The sequence below is a fragment of the Telopea speciosissima genome, chromosome 8 (genome assembly GCF_018873765.1).
Source record: "Telopea speciosissima isolate NSW1024214 ecotype Mountain lineage chromosome 8, Tspe_v1, whole genome shotgun sequence".
NCBI lineage: Eukaryota > Viridiplantae > Streptophyta > Magnoliopsida > Proteales > Proteaceae > Telopea > Telopea speciosissima.
This window is the reverse complement of record NC_057923.1, coordinates 53802317-53824315: the sequence shown is the minus strand read 5'-3', so window position 1 is coordinate 53824315 and position 21999 is coordinate 53802317. Positions and strand designations below refer to the sequence as shown.

General features: G+C 40.9%; 1 pseudogene; it reads left to right on the top strand.

Moving 5' to 3' along the window:
* The first annotated feature begins 1130 nt into the window (after positions 1 to 1130).
* Positions 1131 to 21970, top strand: LOC122672443 (annotated as a pseudogene).
* Positions 21971 to 21999: the final 29 nt, after the last annotated feature.

The following is a 21999-nucleotide window of genomic DNA, read 5'->3' as shown; positions in this document are numbered from 1 at the left end:
AGCCTATCCGTATTCGCATTCGTTTAGCTTTCGGACGGATTTGGATAGAGCTAAACGGATGCGGACACGGATTTCAGATATTCATTTACATAATTACATCCCTGACTTTACTATGGGTTTATATAAATTATTCACGGGCTTGGGTTAACCCATCAACCAAATAAAAATCTAAAATAATTAAGAATCCTAAAATTATGCCCATTTATATTAAACAATTAATCATATGTCAAAATAAATAATAAGATGCAATTTGGGGCCTGCATTAGTAAGACGGTCAGTTTTGCATGCCCCTGTGTCAGGGGTGGGTGGACATTTCACCCCCTCTATATTTGGGCGCAAGCCGCACATTCCCCAACAAAGAACAGTCCCCCATTATATTAAGAGAAAAAAAAAGAAGGAAAAAGATCATAATAACCTAAAGGAAAAAAGTTTGGTAAGACACCAACTCAAAAGTGAAATTGAACACTCCCTCACATATCACTATTCATATGAGGTGGTGATATGTCATAAATGCCCCTCCACCTTTTGTTAGATTCTAAAGGAAATTCCCTTATTGGTTCACCTATTTTTTTATACACAATCGTAACTCGATGGATACAAAACATTGGAGGCATGTTCACATTCACGTACGTGAATGTACGAGAACGACTCACAGCCGTTTAGATGGAATCCAGACGTTTTCCTTGAAACCCCAACCATTCAAGTGTATCCTCTTGATAGCAGCAACCCATATATATAAGTCAGTGTGACTGACGGAGTCTCATTCAAACAAAGATGAATAATTGGTCCACAGTCACTGCTTAACATGAATATTGATTAAGATGCCCTAAAATTTAATTATTAATTTGTTTTATTTTCAAAATAGAAGGAGTTTCAAAAAAGGCAACTTCCACCAAGTCAAAGTGATTATAATAAAATTCAAAGCTTGGAATTGCTTGTCCTTGCGCGCATATGGATCCATTCAAACTTCCTACTTCTATAAAACCCCATCCATCTGTCCTGCTATTTCATCCAAGATTCATCATTAATTGCTTGCTAGTTTCAATACATACCCTTTCCTTCCCTCTTAATTCATTTCTCTATTTCAAATTTTCCCACCCTTTAGATTGATCGATCGATCCACACAAGCAATGGGGTCAGTTGGAGAAATCTATGAAGCGCAGTGCACTCAGGGTCCAGCCACAGTGCTGGCCATCGGCACAGCAAATCCATCCAACTATGTGTATCAACCTGATTTCCCAGATTTCTACTTCAGATCCACAAAGAGTAAGCATATGACTGGATTGAAGGAGAAGTTCAAGCGAATCTGTGACAGATCTACAATTATAAAACGTCATCTCTACATGACTGAGGAAATGATCGAGGAGAACCCCGACTTCTACAACCCCATGGCTCCAACACTTGATGCTCGCCAAGATATTATGGTTGTTGAGGTTCCCAAGTTGGCTAAAGAAGCAGCTTTAAAAGCCATCAATGAGTGGGGACAGCCCATATCAAAGATCACCCACATTGTATTCACAACCATTTCTGGTGTTGATGCACCTGGTGCCGACTTCCAACTCATCAAGCTCCTTGGCCTTTCACCCACCGTCATGTTGGACAAGTGTGTGTCCATCAAACCCAGTTCGATCCGGTTCAACCCGGTTCACCTTTGTATTGAACATTTATACATTTTAGTTTAATATTGTCACATGCGATATAAACTTTTTGAGCATTATGTGTCCGTAAGTTATACTTAAAATGGTAGTCAAGACTAGGGTTTGGGCTGGGCACCCTTATCATATGGTCGTCGCATTGGGTATGCCTAGACATGTGATGTCAGGGTACGAATGCGAGTGCTCACATGTTTGATGTGTACATTGGCGAAGAATCTACTTTGTCGATTCCCTCATGTATTACTGCCAGATGTAGGAAGGGATAGACATGTGTCACCGACACCCTGTACCTGAGGGAACCCTGTCACTGCAAAATGTGATCGCATTCTTTGGTTCATCAATGACTGAGACTCAAGCGAGTCAAAGCCGGTGTTCTGGGAATGCGTGAACACTTTGTGAGTGAAGGAGTTATCCAACACGGTCACCACTGCCCGATTGGGGAACACCAAGATAGAGACTGTCTGTGCATGGTCGGATCAGAATCTGGATCCAGTACCGTTTTGGAAATGGTTTTGCAAAAAATTATTTTATATAAAATGATACATTATTTATAGTTATTTCAAATAAAGTGTTTTATCGAGTTTTGCGGGACCCGATCGGATGCACAGACGGTCTTATATGGACATGTACTATGGATTGGGGTTTGGCAGTACATGTGTACATGCCCTAGATTCCATAATGATGGTGTTGATTAGTGGGGGGGTTGTATATGATAAATTGTTATCATATAGGGAGTTATTTGGAATTTGCTAATTTAATTGGCTCTTTATTTAATTAATGGATTTGGTGCTAATTGTAATTATCCATTAATAATTAAATAAAGAATCTAATTAATACTTTCCCTATTAGATTCTGCTTCTTCACCTGTGTAGCACTTTGAGTTTAAACAGAACTGCCAGACTGAGAGAGAGAGAGTCAGACTCTCACTAGGGCTCTATTAAATCTATCTAGGATTTAATTAAACCCTATTATTATAAATAGGGGACCAAAAACACGCAGAAGACACTCTCTCTCCTACATTTTTGGTTTCTCTCTCTCCCTCTTGTGATCTCTCTTCTTCTTCTTGCTTCTCTCACCTGTGTTTGAGAGTTAGGGTTTGTGAAACCCTAGATCTGTGCTGAGGAGTTTGAGGGCATCTGGGATTGGCGTGTAGAACCTTGGTAGCACCATTAGAGGTTCAGATCTGTTTGCTTGGAGCGCTCATCGGAGGAAGAACCACTATCTATTGGAGGAGCGACACTTGAGGCTCACCAGGTTAGCAGTTCTTTATTAATTCCTTCTGGTCATTGATTATTAATATTTATGGGATGCGAAAGAAACTCGAATCGATTATTTTCCGCTGCGCATTCGAGTATGGGATGGATCCCTCTTGCCATGTGATGGACTAGAGACGAGTTTCTCCGTCCCTATTATTTGAGTTAAAATAAAACCGCAAGCGTACGGGTCAATCATAGCTACGGGTCGAACACGAGGAGATATACGCCACTCTATTTAACTAACTTAAAAGTAATGCAAAATGAACCAAATTAAAGTGTTAAATTAAACTAATTAAACTAACGAAAATCAATGCATCCTAACTCATAAGCATCTAACAAAATTAAGGGATTAAATCGGCGTCCTAACACATGAGCATCTAACCTATCAAACTAAAGCGAATTGAAAGAAATAAAAATGCAGCTACACATACTAACCACATAAAAAGAAATAAGGGAATAAAAATGCATCCATAAACCACAACCATATAAAATTAAAATAAAAGAAATAGAGGGGGAAGAAGAAGAAGATAGAGAGAGATAGAGGAGATGGAGAATGAGATTGAGAGTTTAGATAGTAAAACCTGGATGTGCTTGCATGAATGTAAATGAAAAGCTTGAATACTTGCATAAACTTACCATGGCCTCCTCTTCTAAATCTTAAAGTCTTGTCATCAACTTAAGAACTTAGACTAGAAGGCTTAAAACCTAAACTAGAATTAAGAAATTACAACCCAATTGAAGACTTAAATTGAAATTAAAGCATAAACTAAACCTATTATAACCATTAACTAAAAATTATAAAAGCAAACTAGAACTTAGAAAAGCCAAAAATCACAAATTAGAAGGAGAAGAAGAGAAGAAATTTCACTAAGTGAATGAGCAAATTTTTACAAGAGAGGTAGGGGTATTTATAGGTGGAAGAGAGGAAAAGAGAGAAGATGGAAGTGTAGGAGAAATATTCCCTAAGAAAAGAGAATATTCTCTTCTCTTTCCTCTTTTACAATGCCTTGAGTCCTAAGAAAAAAGAAAAAAATAGAAAGAAGAAGAAGAGAAGATTGTTTACATAGACCTTCTATTTCTAGAAAAATAAACTTCCAATTCTAACAAGTGCTTCCTTTTCTTTGTAGATATCTTCTCCAAGCAATAAAATCAAAGCATCTTTGATTTTTCAACCTTCCATAGATGAGAAAATATAAATCTATCCCAAGTAGAATTCCAGAAGTGCCCTTGAGAAGTTGGAGGAGAGAGAGAGTAAGGGTGATGACTAGGATTCCTTCAAGAATAAATAAAATACCCATTCTGTCCTTCAGAAAACGTGGAGCATGGGGTGCTTATATAGGTCTCACCATTGTGTTCCTTGCGAAAAATCACACAAAATAGACCCAAATTTCATCCAATTCGGAGTTGGGGAGCCCAAGATATCTCAAGTTGAAGTTGGACTGTCCAGAGCCTTCCAAATGGAATCTTTCGGGTACAGTAAAGTAACTTCTGATAATTCATCAAGGTCCCTGAAATCCGAACTTCCACTTCACTTTATCCCCATCTGACTATTAATAATTATAAATAAACCCCTGCAGACCACTTTCGCGCGTCGTTACGAAAACGGCCATAACTTCTTCGTTTCAACTCGGAATCAAGTGCCGTTTGAACCGTTGCGAAGCTGACTCGATGGGCTAAACATCCATACTATTAACACCTCTAAAAAGCTTAAAAACATCTCCTTAGCATCATCTCCTCCATTTTCACAATAATTCACCTAAACCCTGAAAAGCACAAGAAAGCACCGAGTAACTTTGTCCAATGTGGTAAAATGTATGCTTTATGCCCTAAGATTTCACACATAAATGTGCTCATCAGATTCCCCCACACTTGAACGTTACTTGTCCTCAAGTAAAGAAAAAGATAAACTAACCTAGAATGCAAAAAAACTCTTAACTCACTTTCGTAGGAATCACAGTTGCACTTAGCATGTGCAACAAGCCTTTGAACCCCTAGGTTACCCCTAGTGGACGAGTTGTGTCTCGTGGGTGTTTGCAGTGAATATACACCCAAAATTCAATTGTAAATGAATGCTGCAAATTTTAATCATAGCATAAGTAGTACAGTGCACATAATCCAAAAAAGTGTTCAACTAAAGATCAAGGAGTCAAAGGTTCCCCCACACTTGAATTTTATCACCCCACATCAATTCAAGTAACAAGCATGCATCAAGTTCAAGGGATCTCCTCATATTTTTTTGAACACTACTCACCTTCAAGTAAACCTCCCCATAGCATCGATGGAACCAAAGACTTAGGCATTGAGTATTGTTGACCATACTTTCTTTTTCAGGCATTAAGGCAAAAGCTTTTTTTTCTTTCTTAACAACAAACTCTTTTTCTACTCCACTACTGTTCCCTGAATGACATGGTGGAGCATACACCAAACACCCAAATACTTGGTAGCTTCGCTTTTTCCATATATCCATAAGACATTGAGACATTGATGCAAGAGTTTTTTTTTTTTGAGTTTCCTTCCAAGGAATTTCGATCAAGTCACCCTGCTTCATGAGGCACAGTGCCCTGTCTAGTCCCAAGGAATTCCACCTTCCTTTCTTTTTTTTCTTTTTTTTTCTTTCATTCACTTTCATGCCTTGCCTTGTCAGAAACAAATTGGTCTCAACTAGTAGCCAAAAGATCACAGGGTCCATAAAATACATAGAGAAATCTAGCCATCAAATGAAATAATGCTCATATTTTCCAATTCAATCACTCTCACCGGATACAAACCAACCACCGTCCTTGAAAAGGGATTTTTTATTATTTTGTATGCTAGGACACCTAATTCCCTCTCTCTCTCGTTTTGCAATCAAAGAGACATATGCACAAAACCAAACTATTGCCACAATCAAAATTCACTAAATTCACAATTAAAATCCAACACACCCCCCACACTTAATTCATGCAGTGTCCTCGATGCATGCAGAATAGAAAGAATAAGGACAAGGGAGGGGATACATACCAGGATATCAGGGGTCAAGGTAAAGAGGCTCATGGAGATCCATGACCTCTTCTTCAACTGAAGTAGGCATCTCTATGTACGGCTTTAATCTTTGGCCATTGACCTTGAAAGTAGCTCATGTACTTGGATTGAGGACTTCAACAGCCCCATGAGGATAAACTTTTTGAACAATATAGGGGCCATCCCATCTAGAACGCAGCTTACCTGGAAAGATATGCAAACAAGAATTATACAACAAAACATTCTGGCCTACCTCAAAAGATTTTCTCAAAATGTGCCTATCATGGAAAGCCTTGGTTTTTTCTTTGTAAATCCGGGCATTCTCATATGCCTCATTCCTAAGCTCTTCCAACTCTGATAGTTGGAGTTTCCTATGGGCACCTGCAGTGCGTAGGTCAAAGTTAAGCTTCTTGATAGCCCAAAAGGCATTGTGCTCAATCTCTACAGGTAAGTGACATGCCTTTCCATACACCAAACGGTACTAAGATTGACCAAGATCGATCTTGAAGGTTGTCCTATGGGCCCACAACGCATCTACCAACCGGTTAGACCAATCCTTACGGTTCGGGTTGATGGTTTTCTCAAGAATTTGCTTGATCTGCCTATTTGAAACCTCAACCTGGCCACTGGTCTGGGGATGGTAGGGTGTGGCCAACTTATGGACGACACCATACTTTTTCATGAGGGCCTCAAAAGGTTGATTACAAAAATGCTTGCCCCGATCACTAATGATAGCCCGGGGAGTACCAAAACGGGAGAAGATGTTCTCCTTCAGAAATTTCACAACTACCTTGTGGTCATTGGTCTTACAAGCAACTGCCTCAATCCATTTGGACACATAGTCCACAGTAAGTAATATGTATAGGTTACCAAAAGAGTTAGGGAAAGGCCCCATGAAATCAATACCCCATACATCAAACACCTCAACCACCAGAATTGGGTTGAGGGGCATCATATTTCTTTTAGTAAGACACCCTAAGGATTGACATGAAGAACATGCCCTGCAATAAGTAAAAGCGTCTTTAAACAGACTAGGCCAATAAAATCCACACTGTAAAACTTTGGCCGCAGTCTTATTAGGCCCAAAATGGCCTCCACAAGCCTGATCATGGCAAAAAGATAAGACAGATTGGTGCTCATGATCAGGGACACATCTCCGGATTACTTGATCCGGGCAGGTCTTAAAAAGATAAGGATCATCCCAAAAGAAATACTTAACTTGTGAAAAGAAACGATTCTTATCTTGGGTGGACCAATGTGCAGGCGTCACACCCGTAACCAGATAATTAACAATGTCAGCAAACCAAGGTTCACTAGACACTGCCATCAGATACTCATCAGGAAAATTCTCGTTGACTGGAGAATCAATAGTCAAGGAATTAGGCAGCCGGGATAGATGGTCTGCAACCAAATTTTCACACCCTTTCTTATCCCTAATTTTAAGATCAAATTCTTGTAACAAAAGAACCCACCTAATGAGGCGAGCCTTGGCATCTTTCTTCTGCACAAGATATTTGATAGCTGCATGGTCAGTATAAATAATCACATGTGATCCAACCAGGTAGGGCCTAAATTTCTCTAAAGCAAACACAACAGCTAAAAATTCTTTCTCAGTGGTGGTATAATTAAGCTGTGCATCATTAAGAGTCCTACTTGCATAATAAATCACATGGGACAATTTATTGATTCTTTGCCCAAGAACAGCCCCTATAGCAAAATCAGAGGCATCACACATAAGTTTAAATGAAACTGTCCAAATTGGAGCTTGAATAATGGGGGTTGAAGTCAACGCTCTTTTCAATTGCTCAAAGCTATCATGACACTCAGAAGAGAAATCAAATGGGCAGTCCTTTGCCAAAAGAGAGGTGAGAGGTCTAGCTATCTGGCTAAAGTCCTTGATGAATCTCCTGTAAAAACCTGCATGGCCAAGAAAAGATCTAATGTCCTTCACACTCTTGGGTGGTTGTAAATTGGCAATAAGATCCACCTTAGATCTATCAACCTTGATCCCTTCTTTGGACACAATGTGACCAAGAACTATACCTTGCTTTACCATGAAGTGACACTTCTCCCAATTCAGGACCAAGTTCTTTTCTATGCATCTTTTAAGAACTAAAGAGAGATGATGCAAGCAATTAGAAAAAATAGAGCCGTGAATAGAAAAATCATCCATAAACACCTCTAGGAAGTGCTCTACCATATCAGAAAAGATACTCATCATGCACCTTTGGAATGTAGCAGGGGCATTGCAAAGCCCAAAAGGCATACGCCGGTAAGCAAAGGTTTCATAAGGGCATGTGAAAGTGGTCTTGTGTTGGTCCTCTAGAGCAATAGGAATTTGGTTATAGCCTACATAACCATCAAGAAAATAATAATATTCATGGCCAGCTAGTCTCTCTAACATCTGATCAATAAAAGGTAAGGGGAAGTGATCCTTCCAAGTTGCCGCATTCAATTTCCTATAGTCAATGCACACTCTCCATCCCGTTTGGATACGGGTTGGAATTAACTCATTATTAGCATTCTCAACTACAGTGACTCCTCCTTTCTTAGGCACAACCTGCACAAGACTCACCCATTGGCTATCAGAAATAGGATAAATGATGCCATGATCCAAGCATTTTAGGATCTCTTTCTTGATTGCCTCTTTCATCACAGGATTAGCCCTCCTTTGGGGTTCCCTAGAAGGTTTGGAACTCTCCATCAGATGTATATGATGTTGAACAATGGAGGGGCTAATACCTTTGATGTCAGACATGGTCCAACCAATGGCTTCCTTACTGTCCTTTAGAAGCTTAATCAACTCTTCTTCCTAAATAAAAGTCAAATCAGAAGCAATAATAACAGGAAGAGTATGATCATGTCCTAAGAAGACATACTTGAGGTTGGAGGGCAATACCTTCAACTCTAATGTGGGGGGCTCAATAATAGAGGATTTGGGAATGGAAGTGGATAGGGGTCCAAGGGGCTCCAAAGGTGGTTGGATGCTCCAGACCTCAGATAAGGGAGTATCATCAACACCCTCCAATTCCTGCATACATTCTTGAAATCCTGAATCAAAATCAATCTCAAAGAACGTATCAATATCATCGGGAAATCCTTGAAGCATATGCACCTCTTCATCCATGTCAGGCTGCTTGCCCAACCTAAACACATTGAAGTCAACAGAAGTATTGCCAAAAGATAATTTCATGAGACCATTCCTGCAATTGATTAAAGCATTACTGGTAGCTAGGAATGGTCTACCCAATATGATTGGGATTTGGTCCTTGAAGTTGGCAGTGGGTTGGGTATCTAAAACAATAAAATCTACAGAAAAAATAAATTCCCCAACCTTCAATAGGACATCCTCAATCATTCCCTTAGGAACTTTAACCGACCGATCTACAAGTTGAAGAGTAATTTTGGTCGGTTTCAGTTCTCCCAATCCCAGTTGTTGGTAGACATGAAAGGGTAAGAGGTTCACACTTGCACCAAGGTCCAATAAGGCATGATCAATAGTAGTATGGCCTATAGTGCAAGAGATGGGTGGGGCTTCCCGGATCCTTATGCTTGGCTCTACGGGTGTGAGATTAGAGAACTAATGTTAGCAGCCAAGAATGCCTTTTGGGCACATTGGTGGTCCGCTTTTGGGTGCATAAGTCTTTGAGGACTTTAGCATAAGCGGGGATCTGGGCAATAGCATCCAACAAGGGGATATTCACCTGAACCTGTTTGAACACATCCAATATCTTCTCCACAGAAGGAGACTTCTTGCTAACCAACCTATTTGGGAAAGGGGCAGGTGGGGTATAAATTCTTTCAGGGTTGGTCTTTTTAACTTCCTCAACAGAATCCTCTTTGGTTTCCTCAACCAAATCATCTGGTATATCTTTAGGTTCATCAGACGAACCTGAAATAGTAGGCACTTCAATGGCCTCTTCAGAAGGGGGAGAGTCAACAGGAGTATGAGATGATAAAGACTGAGGTGCACTAGCCTGTTGATACTCACAGCCACTCCTTAAAGCATAAACAACATTTACCTGTCTGGAGGGCCCTTGGTGCTATTGGCCTTGTGCAACATTGGTTGGAGGAGCTTGGGTACCTTGCTGAATATGAACCTGATGCCTAGTATTTGGCTCAGGCTGGCTAGGTAACTTCCCTGTTTCCCTCTCATGCAGGATTGTGACAAGCTGGGTGAGTTGTTTTTCCATGTTATTGTGGCTTGTCGTGAGAAGAGCTATCTTATTGTCCATCTCATTCAGTCTTGTTGTCTCTCCTATATTGGTAAACCCTGGGGGTTGCTGATAAGGTGCAAGGAGAGGAGGCCTAGCAGAATTAATAGAAGATCCTGGATGAGGACGAGGGGGAAAGGGGTTAGGAGACATTCCTTGGCTTTGTGGTGCATAGTTGGTCCTTTGGGCACTAACCTGGCCTTGATGGTTAAAGTTGGATGGGCCTACTTGGTTCCCTTGATTCCATGAGAAATTGGGGTGATTTCTCCATCCTGGATTGTAAGTATTGCTATATGGGTTATTTTGGTAGAGAGCACTTACATTCTCAGTGCTGGAATTGCCCACCAAGATGTTGGGGCATTCCTCAGAAAGGTGTCCAGGGGTTTGGCACCAACTGCATACTGACACATGGTTGACCGGATTAACTGGTATAGACTCTTTAAGAACTATGGACTCCAACCGTTTTATGAGGCTATCAAGTTTGGCCTCCTTGGCTGGCATACCCTCAATGAGATACCCCTTAGTGGTCCTTTCAGCCTCTTGGGAAGATTCCCATTCCCTAGTCTTATCAGCCAAGTTGGTTAAGAATGTCCATGCATCATTCTCCTCAGAAAAAGAAGTAAAGCCTGCTGGACACATAGACTCTACAAGTTGCTTGGTCTGATAATCAATACCCTCATAAATAATTTGGCATAGCTGCCACAAGTCAAAACCATGGTGAGGGCATTCTAAGAGGAGGTCCTTGAATCTTTCCATGAATTTAGAAAAGGACTCATGTGGTTTCTGCCTGAACTGGAGGATGTCACTTTTAAGCTTATTGGTCTTGTGAAGAGGGAAGAATTTTCTCAAAAAGACAATGGTGAACTCATCCCATGTATTAATGGAGTTTGTTGGCAGTCCATGGAGCCACTTCTTGGCCTGGTCTTTCAGGGCAAAGGGTATAAACCTAAGCCTAACTGCATCATCAGTCAAATTCTGGACCTTAATTAGAACACAGACCTCCTCAAATTCCCTAAGGAAGAGATATGCATCCTCATTAGCCATCCCATGGAAATGGGGTAGCATGCTGATGAAGTTGGTCTTGAGTTCATAGTTATTCCCTGTAACAACAGGCAAACTAATGCATGAGGGCTGTGCAGCCCTGGTGGGGTAAAACCTATCCTTAAGAGTCTTGGGTTGTTGGTCACCCATGGTCAAAGGTGGTAGAGAAGGTGGTCTTCTAATAAGACGATTACTTGAATCACGAGTCCACGCCTTAGCCACCTAAATAGATATGAGGTCTCCTTTAGAAAAATTAAAGAAAAATAAAACACTTAAAAAAAAAAAAACTAGAAACAAGAGGGACCCCAAGGTAGATAGTGCATCTCTGTCCCTCAAAAATCGAAACAATGGTTCAAAAGCTGTAAGGATACCATATAGGTTGACAGCAAGGGAACCCGTATAGTCTTCTATAACCACCTACGTGCGACTCCAATATGGATTCTGATGTAGAATGGAGGTCTACTATACGTTTATGTTTCCAACACTCTCACTATGTCGCTTTCCTGTTATCAACAGTGGTCACCTCCAAAGATAAGTCACATGTCAATCCACCCAACCAAGTCAAGATGTAGCGTCATAGGTAACTTAATCCTATGAGGGACACCAAAAGATGGAGGGTTGAAGCATATGAAGGACTTTAGATTGGACGCACACTATTTGAAACAGAAGAGAAACAAGAAGAGGTTTTCAAAAACTGATTTTTTTTTTTTTTCAAAAAAAAAAAAAAGAAGAGAAAATAATAAACTAAAACACTTCGAACTACTTAAAAATCAGATAAATAAAATGGACAATAATCTCCCCGGCACCGGCGCCAAAAACTTGTTTGAGTTAAAATAAAACCGCAAGCATACGGGTCAATCGTAGCTACGGGTCGAACACGAGGAGATATACGCCACTCTATTTAACTAACTTAAAAGTAATGCAAAATGAACCAAATTAAAGTGTTAAATTAAACTAATTAAACTAACGAAAATCAATGCATCCTAACTCATAAGCATCTAACAAAATTAAGGGATTAAATCGGTGTCCTAACACATGAACATCTAACCTATCAAACTAAAGCGAATTGAAAGGAATAAAAATGCAGCCACACATACTAACCACATAAAAAGAAATAAGGGAATAAAAATGCATCCATAAACCACAACCATATAAAATTAAAATAAAAGAAATAGAGGGGGAAGAAGAAGAAGATAGAGAGAGATAGATGAGATGGAGAATGAGATTGAGAGTTTAGATAGTAAAACCTGGATGTGCTTGCATGAATGTAAATGAAAAGCTTGAATACTTGCATAAACTTACCATGGCCTCCTCTTCTAAATCTTCAAGTCTTGTCATCAACTTAAGAACTTAGACTAAAAGGCTTAAAACCTAAACTAGAATTAAGAAATTACAACCCAATTGAAGACTTAAATTGAAATTAAAGCAAAAACTAAACCTATTATAACCATTAACTAAAAATTATAAAAGCAAACTAGAACTTAGAAAAGCCAAAAATCACAAATTAGAAGGAGAAGAAGAGAAGAAATTTCACTAAGTGAATGAGCAAATTTTTACAAGAGAGGTAGGGGTATTTATAGGTGGAAGAGAGGAGAAGAGAGAAAATGGACGTGTAGGAGAAATATTCCCTAAGAAAAGAGAATATTCTCTTCTCTTTCCTCTTTTACAATGCCTTGAATCCTAAGAAAAAAGAAAAAAATAGAAAGAAGAAGAAGAGAAGATTGTTTACATAGACCTTCTATTTCTAGAAAAATAAACTTCAAATTCTAACAAGTGCTTCCTTTTCTTTGTAGATATCTTCTCCAAGCAATAAAATCAAAGCATCTTTGATTTTTCAACCTTCCATAGATGAGAAAATATAAATCTATCCCAAGTAGAATTCCAGAAGTGCCCTTGAGAAGTTGGAGGAGAGAGAGAGTAAGGGTGATGACTAGGATTCCTTCAAGAATAAATAAAATACCCATTCTGTCCTTCAGAAAACGTGGAGCATGGGGTGCTTATATAGGTCTCACCATTGTGTTCCTTGTGAAAAATCACACAAAATAGACCCAAATTTCATCCAATTCGGAGTTGGGGAGCCCAAGATATCTCAAGTTGAAGTTGGACTGTCCAGAGCCTTCCAAATGGAATCTTTCGGGTACAGTAAAGTAACTTCTGATAATTGCATTAAGGCCCCTAAAATCTGAACTTCCACTTCACTTTATCCCCATCTGACTATTAATAATTATAAATAAACCCCTACAGACCACTTTCGCGCGTCGTTACGAAAACGGCCATAACTTCTTCGTTTCAACTCGGAATCAAGTACCGTTTGAACCGTTGCGAAGCTGACTCGATGGGCTAAACATCCATACTATTAACACCTCTAAAAAGCTTAAAAACATCTCCTTAGCATCATCTCCTCCATTTTCACAATAATTCACCTAAACCCTGAAAAGCACAAGAAAGCACCGAGTAACTTTGTCCAATGTGGTAAAATGTATGCTTTATGCCCTAAGATTTCACACATAAATGTGCTCATCACCTATTGTGATAATTAATTTTATGGAATGCAATAGGGAAGGAGAAACCCTAATAGGGATGCACCAGGGTTCCCAAGGGCGACCATGGGAAACCCTAAAATTAAAATGGGGCACCCATGGGACACCATGGGCTAACCCAGGGCGTGCAAAACCCTAAAGATAAATATCTTGGTCTCCCTAGGGAACCAAGGTTTGATCCCTGGACCGTTGTTTGGCCAACAGTGTGGTATCAGAGCCACCTTTCCCACCCATGAATATTAGATAATTAATGGTTAATATGATTATCATGACTGGGATGCAAGTTGGCACATGGGTGGTTAGGATATGGTTGTTGTAACAACCTTCCCATGTGCACATGGGTAGTTACAAGGTTGTTAGTGTAACAACCTACCCATGTGATGATAGATTTGGTTTGTTTTGTTTATTCCAATTATTGAAGCATGTATCCAATTAGGTTGTGATTATAAATTTTTATTTTAAAAAATTTTTAATCATGTTCTATATGTGGGGGGGAGCGCACGTTGCCAAGCCTCTGTGCACGCCCTTCCCCATGAACCTACCCTTGTGCGCATCCCCTTGTGGGCTGCTGCTGCGGCAGCAAGCTTGCGGGCTGCGGGCTGCGCTGCTGTCCATGGGCTTTAGCCTATGGGCAGCAGGCCTGCGGCCTACAGCCCAAGGCTGCTGTCCGTGGGCCCTGTGCCTATGGGCTGCGCAAGGAGTGCCTGCAGCCTGCGTAAGTGGGCTGCATGCACCCCCCTTGTTTTCCCTCCAGTTTAACAAAAAAAAAAAAAAAAAACAGATTTTTCAAAACAGAATTTTATTATTTTGTTTTGTTTTTGGAGGATGATGATGGATGAAGAGATTCCCTCTTTACCCACTTGCAATTAAAATGCGATTTTAATTTTATGTGCTTGGATACATGATATCACATGCGATGTGGTGGTTCAATAATTGAAGGAATCCATGTTTTAATTTTTGGTTCACTTGCTTTAATGCCCATGCATGAAATTATATTATGATGTGATTATGGGAATGGCATTCTAATAAATGGATGGATTGTTTATGTATGTGATACATGGGGTTATGGGTAGATGTGATGCTTCTCTCTCTTTCTCTCTCTCCCCCTTTCTTTTTTATAAACAAATGTACTCCACCCCATGGGCAACCCAAATGGTGGGTTGGTTTATCCATGCGGGGTTTCTTTATTATTATGGAAAGGAAAGTGTATAGAATTTTTTTAGGTTTCCATTGTAATTTTAGAGGAGTTAGGACTCCCAGGGCATGTAGATGGTGATCCACATGTGGTGCTCAAAGCTTATGGAGATGCGAGTCACCTACTTTGAAAACGTGATCGGGCAGAGGAGATGATCGAGGCGTGGCATCCATGGCATGATAAATGCACCCAAAGTTATTAGTTTTATTTTTATTGGGAGGGTTCTTTAATTGCTTCTGATAAAAATGCCGCCATCCCATAATCACTTTTAATTAATGTTGATTAATTATGTTGTTTAAATCTATCCATGTATGTGAGAGTTAATTAATCCCTCTTTATTCACAATACATGTATGATATGGACTAGTCTAAATCGGTAGACATGTCCATGGCCTCCTATTGAAGATAAATGTAGAAAATGTGTGACATGACCCCGCATAAGCCGATAGGACATTGCCAGGACCTTTGTCATGCATTTATCTATATTTACCTCCATCTAGATACGTTAGGGTATGGATAGTGAGAGGGCACTGCGACAGTGGGCCATCTTTCATGATTCCATGATTCTAACTAATGCGATAGGTAAGTACATGACTTGGGTGTATGTCAGCCGATAGGATCTGGACATGACACCCAGGTGGCCGAAAATATTAGAAGCCCATGAGGCGGACAGCTTAGTCCACACTACCATGGTGTGTATAATGACTCCCGACAGGGTAAGTTATGCATGCAAGGGTTGTAGGTATCCAATTCATCTTTTGGGTTATGAGGGAAACCCAAATCATGAAAGACCATTGATGTGTGTGTGCTCAATCTATTATTTTCAATGGTCATTAATTAGCATGTGGTTATTTACTTGTGCATGTGTAGATTAATATACGATGGCTGCCGTTAATTCCAACCTGTTAACACTCATTAGCGAATACAAACTTAATGGTACCGGAGCATTAAGTTGCTCCTGACTGCTGAAGGACTGTACACAGTTTTAGATGAACAAGTTCCTCCTCAACCCGACCCAAACGATTTTGAGGCAAATGAAGAGATGCAAGGGTTCCTCATGAGGGATTCCAAGGCATCACTCTATATCCTAGGATCGTTGGAAAAATCAGTTGTAGACTCAGTCAAGGATATACGCACCTTGGGGTAAAATGGATAAGCTTGCTGAATTGTTCAACAGCGTTGACACACGCACATTCTGATGCGGTGAGTCAAATCCATAACTCCAAGATGTCTCAGGGGACTCCAGTGATGGATCATGTAATGAAAATGATCAATCTGTTTGAAAAACTGGAATCCATGGGGACTGATTTCAGCCTGCGATACAAGACTGATGTGATCTTAGCGTCACTCACTTCTGCCTACGCACCTTTTAGGATGTCCTATAAGATGTCCGAGAAGGAGATGGAGCTCACCGAGCTTGCTAATGCACTGGTAGAGGCTAAAGCATCCTTGAAAAAGGACAAGGCTGAGGTCAATGCAACTGAGGCAAAGCCTTCTTCAAATGGGAAGAAGAAGAAAAAGGAAAGTAAGGGCAAGACCCTGAAAGCCAAGGGTGGGAAGTCTGGCAATAAAGGCAAAGGCAAGTGCTTCTATTGCAAGAAGGAGGGTCACTAGAAAAGAAACTGTCGTGCTTACCTGGCAACTTTGAAAGATAAGAAGCCGGATGAAATAGAGGCTGCTAAAGAAGGTACATGTGATGTTCACGTTCTTTATGAGTCTAATTTGTCTTTTGAACCGACCAATTCTTAGTTGGTGGATAGTGGATCCACTATTCACATTTGCAATGATTTGCAGGGGTTCAAGGAGACAAGGAACCTGGAAAGAAATGAAGTGCATCTTCGGATGGGCACTGGAGTTGAGACCATGGTGTTGGCTGTGGGAACTTTTATTTTAAATTTTAGTTCTGCTAGTTTAGTTTTAAAGGATTGCTATTATGTACCCTCTTTCAAGAGGAAGATAATTTCAGTTTCAAAACTTGTTTTGGACGGATATAGTTTTTCCTTTAATTCTAAATTGATTATTCGTTTTAATAATTCCTTTGTGGCATCCGGATATATGCAAAGTGGTTTGTATTTTCTAGATTGCCCTATTAGAACGAATGTTGTTTCAAATGTTGATTTAAAACGGAAAGCAGCTCCAGTGAACTCACCATATATGTGGCATTTAAGATTGGGTCACATTAATGTGGACCGAATTAGTAGATTGATGAGGGATGGGCCCTTAGAGAGTCTGAGGGTGGAACCATTCCCCACCTGTGAGTCATGCCTTCAGGGCAAAATGACCAAGATATCCTTTAGCAATAAAGGTCCTAGAGCCACAGATCTGTTGGAGTTGATACACACTGACGTGTGTGGACCCATAAACATACAAGCAAGATATGGGTATGAGTACTTTATCACGTTCACCGATGATTACTCTAGATATGGTTACATATACTTGATGCGTAGGAAATCGGAAGCCTTTGATAAATTCAAAGAATTCTAAGCCGAGGTCGAAAGATAGCTCGATAAACGCGTCAAGTCCTTACGATCAGATCGTGAAGGGGAGTATTTATCGGATGAGTTTAAAGAACATCTCATATCCCAAGGGATAGTTAGTCAACTAACTAATCCAGGCACACCACAACAAAATGGTGTATCCGAACGACGTAATCGGACCCTATTGGATATGGTCAGGACGATGCTCATTTACAGTGAGCTGCCTCTTTCTTTCTGGGGGTACGCTTTAGAGACGGCGATATATATCTTGAATAGGGTTCCATCTAAGTCTGTAGCCAAGACACCCTTTGAGTTGTGGAAAGGGCGAAAGCCCAGTATTCAACACCTTAGGGTATGGGGTTGCATAGCACATATGCGAAAGCAACAGACAAACAAGTTAGAATCCAGGACTTCGAGATGCTATTTCTTAGGCTACCCCAAAGGCATGATAGGCTATTATTTCTATGACCCAGTTGACCAAAAGGTCATTGTAAGTAAACATGTCACATTTTTGGAGGAAGAAATGATGACCCAGAGGTCCGAACCAGTAGTCATAAAAGAGCTATCAGATGGCTCAGAAACGTCACTTCCAGAAGTGAGACCAACTGACATACCCGCTGCAATACCAACACCTGAGGAACCTCGACGCAGTGGGAGGACTATTAGACCACCCACAAGGCTAACTCTTCTAACTGAAGAGGAAACAGTGGAAGAGTTCCACATGGTATCGGTTGAATCGGATGATGATCCGATGACATACTCTGAGGCTCTAAAGGATGTTGATGCCACTAGGTGGCTGGAAGCAATGCGCTCTGAAATCGATTCGATGCATTCCAACGAGGTCTGGACTCTAGTCGATCCACCACTTGGCGTCAAGCCGATTGGATGTAAATGGATCTTCAAGAGGAAGAAGGGTGCAAATGGAAAGGTCGAGAGATTCAAAGTGAGACTGGTGGCAAAGGGTTATACCCAGAAAGAGGGTATAGACTATGAGGAAACCTTTTCACCAATGGCGATGATGAAATCCATCAGATTTTATTGGCTATCGCAAAACACTTTGATTATGAGATCCGGCGGATGGATGTGCGATCGCATTTCTAAATGGGTTCCTTCAAGAGGAAATCTACATGGAACAGCCAGAGGGGTTCTCTTCCTTGGAGGAAGAAAGAAAGGTGTGCAAATTGCAGAGGTCCATTTATGGGCTGAAGCAGGCTTCCAGGAGCTGGAACATCAGGTTTGATCAATCAATCAAATCATTTGGTTTTGATCAAAACATGGATGAACCATGTGTTTACAAGAAGATCAGTGGGAGGGCAGTATGTTTTCTTGTTTTATACGTAGATGACATATTGCTGATTGGTAACGATGTAGGATTCCTTTCATCAGTAAAACAGTGGTTATCCACAACATTTTCGATGAAAGACCTTGGTGAAGCTAGCTATATCCTTGGGATCAAACTCATAAGAGATCGCCAGAAAAGGATGCTAGGCTTGTCACAGGCTACCTATATAGACAAAGTCCTGGCCAGATTTAGTATGGAGAACTCCAAGAGGGGAAGTGTTCCCTTTAGACATGGAGTCAGTCTTTCTAGATCTCAATGTCCTCAGTCTCAGACAGACATTGAAGAGATGAAGAGGATTCCCTATGCCTCAGCAGTAGGGAGTCTTATGTACGCCATGTTGCGCACGAGGCCGGACGCCTGCTATGCAGTAGGTATTGTGAGTCATTACGAGTTTAATGAGTGGAGGTGCCATTGTATAGAGGAGTACAAAATAGAAATCTACAGCCGATCCCTATTTTTATGAACACCTTGCATCATGTGATGCATTTAATAAGGTGTTTGGGTTAGGAAGTTCCTAACATTTCTGGAGTAGTCCCTGATCTTGTCAAGGGCCCTATTCCCCTGTTATGTGACAACAGAGGGGCCATTGCACAAGCTAAGGAGCCTAGGGCTCATCAGAGGAACAAGCACGTGCAGCGGAAGTATCACCTCATCAGAGAGATTATCCAGCAGAGTGACGTGAGTATCTCCAAAGTGGACACAACTGAAAATGTGTCTGATGCCATGACAAAGGGTTTGTCACCAGGAGTGTTTGAGAAACACATGGAGGGCATGGGTTTAAAATGTATGGGGAATTGGCTTTGATGTACAAGTGGGAGATTGTTGGACAAGTGTGTGTCCATCAAACCAGGTTCGATCCGGTTCAACCCGGTTCACCTTTGTATTGAACATTTATACATTTTAGTTTAATATTGTCACATGCGATATAAACTTTTTGAGCATTATGTGTCCATAAGTTATACTTAAAATGGTAGTCACGACTAGGGTTTGGGCTGGGCACCCTTATCATATGGTCGTCGCATTGGGTATGCCTAGACATGTGATGTCAGGGTACGAATGCGAGTGCTCACATGTTTGATGTGTGCATTGGCGAAGAATCTACTTTGTTGATTCCCTCATGTATTACTGCCAGATGTAGGAAGGGATAGACATGTGTCACCGACACCCTGTACCTGAGGGAACCCTGTCACTGCAAAGTGTGATCGCATTCTTTGATTCATCAATGACTGAGACTCAAGCGAGTCAAAGCCGGTGTTCTAGGAATGCGTGAACACTTTGTGAGTGAAGGAGTTATCCAACACGGTCACCACCGCCCGATTGGGGAACACCAAGATAGAGACTGCCTGCATGCATGGTCGGATTAGAATCGGATCCGATGCTTTTTGGAAATGGTTTTGCAAAATTTATTTTACATAAAATGATACATTATTTATAGTTATTTCAAATAAAGTGTTTTATCGAGTTTTGCGGGACCCGATCGGATGCACAGACGCTCTTATATGGACATGTAATATGGATTGGGGTTTGGCAGTACATGTGTACATGCCCTAGATTCCATAATGATGGTATTGAGTAGTGGGGGGGTTGTATATGATAAATTGTTATCATATAGGGAGTTATTTGGAATTTGCTAATTTAATTGGCTCTTTATTTAATTAATGGATTTGGTGCTAATTGTAATTATCCATTAATAATTAAATAAAGAATCTAATTAATACTTTCCCTATTAGATTCTGCTTCTTCACCTGTGTAGCACTTTGAGTTTAAACAAAACTGCCAGACTGAGAGAGAGAGAGTCAGACTCTCACTAGGGATCTATTAAATCTATCTAGGATTTAATTAAACCCCATTATTATAAATAGGGGACCAAAAACACGCAGAAGAGGAGCTCTCCATGTTTTTGGAGCAGACACTCTCTCTCCTGCGTTTTTGGTTTCTCTCTCTCCCTCTTGTGATCTCTCTTCTTCTTCTTGCTTCTCTCACCTGTGTTTGAGAGTTAGGGTTTGTGAAACCCTAGATCTGTGCTGAGGAGTTTGAGGGCATCTGGGATTGGCGTGTAGAACCTTGGTAGCACCATTGGAGGTTCGAGATCTGTTTGCTTGGAGCGCTCATTGGAGGAAGAACCACTATCTATTGGAGGAGCAACACTTGAGGCTCACCAGGTTAGCAGTTCTTTATTAATTCCTTCTATTCATTGATTATTAATATTTATGGGATGCGAAAGAAACTCGAATCGATTATTTTCCACTGCGCATTCGAGTATGGGATGGATCCCTCTTGCCATGTGATGGACTAGAGACGAGTTTCTCCGTCCCTATTGTGATAATTAATTTTATGGAATGCAATAGGGAAGGAGAAACCCTAATAGGGATGCACCAGGGTTCCCATGGGCGACCATGGGAAACCCTAAAATTAAAATGGGGCACCCATGGGACACCATGGGCTAACCCAGGGCGTGCAAAACCCTAAAGATAAATATCTTGGTCTCCCTAGGGAACCAAGGTTTGATCCCTGGACCGTTGTTTGGCCAACAGGTCAAACGTGTGATGATGTATCATCTAGGCTGTTACGATGCTGGCAGTGTCCTCCGTGTTGCCAAAGACCTTGCTAAGAACAATAAAGGTGCGCGTGTCCTCGTTGTTTGCTCGGAGTTAAACTCAGTTACTGGCTTCAAGGGACCTACCGAGACCGACTTCCACACCTTACTTGGGTAGGCAATCTTTGCAGATGGCGCTGCAGCGTTAATAGTTGGTGCAGACCCCAACGCATCAATTGAGCGCCCACTGTTCCAACTCTTCTCAGCAGGTTCTCAAATTCTCCCAGACTCGGATGATATGGTTGAAGGTCATTTACGTCAAACGGGTCTTTCAATCAGCTTATCCAAGGATGTAGCCAAAACTATTTCTGGGAACATCGGAAAATGCTTGGAGGAAGCATTCAGCAAGATTGGTATTAGTGATTGGAACTCCATTTTTTGGGTGTCTCACCCTGGTGGGCTGGCGATTTTGGACCTGATTGAAGAGACCCTTGGTTTGAAGGAGGAGAAACTCAAGGCATCAAGAAAAGTGTTGAGTCAATATGGTAATATGTCAAGCCCCACTGTGATGTTCATTTTGGATGAGATGAGGAACAAGTCTATGAAGGAAGGGAAATCCACAACCGGAGAAGGGTTTGATTGGGGTGTGGTATTAGGGTTTGGACCAGGTCTAACTGTGGAGACAATCATCTTGCGTAGCATAACCCAGCCTTGATGATCATACCAATTTATGTTGAATGTGTT